Here is a 3,446-nt window from a genome sequence, read left to right on the forward strand (position 1 = left end):
ATTATTGTTTATATAGGCTACCCAATACTGACATCAAAATAGATTGTAGTATGCCTCTAGAAATCATATGCAGCAGGTAGAAAATTGACGGAAGATCCATCGCGATTTGGAATAAAATTGAGGAGAATTTTAATCCCTGGGTATTAATCAAACAACACGGGAAAAGGCAGTCATATTCCAGCACGGTCTTTATTAGTGTTTGCGCTGCCCAGGCAGCAATGGTTAATAGATATCATATCCGACATCACCGTAAGTGTACACGTCTGTCAGCCTGTCTCATAACACGCTTCCCTCGGCTTAGTCCATTTTTCCACATTTCATGGGGGTATTCCATTACCGTATATGGTTAATCGGGGCGGTTCTGGTATGCAAATACTTAAAACAGTGCACGAGCTCAAACGTAGGATCAAAGTAATATTCATCATGACAGGTGTGCGTAGAACCTGCGTACGCACGTGTGGTGAATCCCGTTTTTTCTGTGCGTGCACTGATTCTACATTCTGTGCTTACGTGTGGAAATAGAACATTTTCTACGCCACGTTGATGAATGAGGGCCCTGGAGAGCAAAAGACAGGAAACAGCGACGGGGAAGGCAGGCAAATGCAGGAGTAATTCAGAACGATCCAACATCGATAGTAGGGGGATCAGAGTATATAAAGCCACAGGGCGCTGATTACAAGCTGTGACAGCTGCGGGATGAAATTGATACTTGCTCCAGAAGCGTGTGGCGGGGAAAGCACCAATCAACACGGCACCTTACAGGAACGGAGCGTGTGGCGGGGAATGCAATTAATCAACAAAGTACCTTAAAGGAACGGAGCGTGTGGCGGGGAGCAGACCAAACCTCACACCCTTTGTTCTCAAGCTGCTCTAAAACTGGATGTTCCCTATATGAGAACTGAATTAGGAAAAAGGGCTTTTAAATATGCTGCTCCTTCATCCTGGAACAAGATACAGGAGGACATAAAATTACCAGGACTGGTCACCCTCGGAGAATTTAAAGCCATTTTAAAATCCAACGAATTCAGTTCCCTCTGACAGTGCAACTGTGTTTGATAACTTGCCTGTTTGATAACTTGCCTGAAATTGGAGCTTGCTGTGACTGTTTTATCTGTATTTTCTTGTGATGTTCTTTTTTATGTTGAAACTTTCTGCTGCCTTGTTTGGCCAGATCGCTCTTAAAAAAGAGATTTTAATCTCAATGATGCTTATCTGGTTAAATAAAGGATTTGATTTGATTTGATTTGATTTGATTACAACTCTGTACATACATCTGTTTAGCACTATACTCAGTAGTACACCTTTTTATATGTTATACCCAGTTTAATCACCTGCACATTGTATATTACTATTGCCCTTTACTCTTACATTTGCTTTCTGGTTGGATGCCAAACCTCTTTTCGTTGTACTGTACTTGTGCTGTATAATGACAATCAATTTGAATCTAACCTAATCTAATCGAATATGTGCTATATATAATATAATATATTGCTATATAAAACAAAAAAGCTAACTTTTGATTCTATATAGAATTTATTTTCTTAAGCCCGGAGCCTATTTTCTGAGAATCCGCCTAAATTACATACCTAAGTAAATGGGATATTGCTCCAGTTCTACAAGGACCATTTGCATATTATTGGTATCTAGGGACATCTATGGACCTCAGTGAATGTATTCCCAGTGTCAGAAATATTGTGTCTATTACTAGGCTTGCTTAAATTGTGATGAAACAAAGGCGAATATGAATTATGATTTTTCTTTGCATCTTTGACAGTGAATAACACCATGCTAATAATGACCAAACATTAAAAACTGCCACTGATCCCGTTCAGTACCTTCTTGAGATCATGTGTACAAAAAATCGAAGGAAATTAATAAAGGGAAGATAATTAAACAGAAGGTTTTGTAGATACAGTACTGAATTCTCCCATCCGGACCCATGCAATTTGAAATATTACTATAGAATATAGAATAGCAGGCTTATAAATTACCTTATTATAGCCAATTCGCACATTTATATATATATATATACATATATTATCTTTCAAATGGCCGAGTTAAATTTGGATTTAGTATCACCAGGCGTGCATAAGAACAGATAATGAAATCTACTGTAATCTACTGTACTTTTTTATTTTCACCAGGGTGCAACCGTTTTGAAACTAATTTCAGATCTAATTGTTGCTGCATGCTAACAATAGGGAAGAGAAACTAACTGTGTTTCAATATTTGTCAATAACGTTACATTTTGTGGTATATTATCCCGAATAATAAGAGTTATTAAAAGAAAATGCATACAGAACTATGAACCTTGAACCCCATAGATTCTTTCAGGAAGTGTAGTTTTGAAAAATGCCAACGCAGATCCAGAGCTATGGATGTCCTCGACAAAATGGGCACAAAAAAACTACAATTCCCATGATTCAAGGTTTTCCAAAATGGTCCCTCTCGCGAAATAAACAGACATTTCGAAAAGGAAAATCTATCTAATAACACTTTAACCTATTCCTAAACTAACATATTGATGATAATATACATTATAAATGCTGTTGTGACATGGTTATGATGTTTATACTTGAATACGTTTGACAAAAAAAACGATACTTTTGTAGAACATTCTGGGGATATTGATTTATGATTTATGATGTTATTTGCAGTCCGCCGACGGACCGCATGGGTGGAAGAGGTTAAGTGTTCTGAATAGCACCAAAAACTTCTGAAAGTGACCAAAATGAGTTCTACACCAGAAAAGGTTGAATTACATCCAAAAACGTTCTCTTTTACAGTATTGTGTTTTATGCCTTTTCTTATCTGTGGCAGGGATGTGGGGGTTGTTGTGTACTTCTGAAGACAGAGGAATGAGACTGAGTTCTATGTTTCTATGTTTTTGCATTTTTCAAGCAACTCTTTGATGCATACTTTATTTTTCTCCACTTCGTCCCTACTTTTTGTATTATCAAAAGGGAACTGTATTGAATCGTTATAGGCCTTCCCAAGTTTCTTCACACTGATAATGTAAGAAATACTGAAGATAAATACAAGGGCATACCGACCGACCGACCGATCGTCCTGTTGAAAACGTACAGTATTGTGAAAGAGGTTGGATTTTGAATGAATGTGCTTAAAATTCGTACACTGACGATTTTTATGCCACGTTGAGAATGGTTTGTTCGGTATATTGCTGCACCAAAGACACTTATTTGAAGACACCCCCATCCTGTAAAAAGCTGTCCTCTGTTCCTTTGCTGCTTCAAAGGAACAGAGCTCTCTCCATCGGCCGAGGCTCCTGTCCTGACAAAGCTACGCTCCAGCAGCAGTAGATATTATAGATGTTGTCTACTGTGATTATTTGATCCATGTCTCTGTCAAACTCCAAACCACAGCTGTCTCATTTTGATTGCTTCAGAAGTAGCAGACAAGACTTCTACCGGGTCTCCATGGCAACA

Source organism: Notolepis coatsorum, assembly GCF_963971535.1.
Source record: "Notolepis coatsorum genome assembly, chromosome: 18".
Lineage (NCBI taxonomy): Eukaryota > Metazoa > Chordata > Actinopteri > Aulopiformes > Paralepididae > Notolepis > Notolepis coatsorum.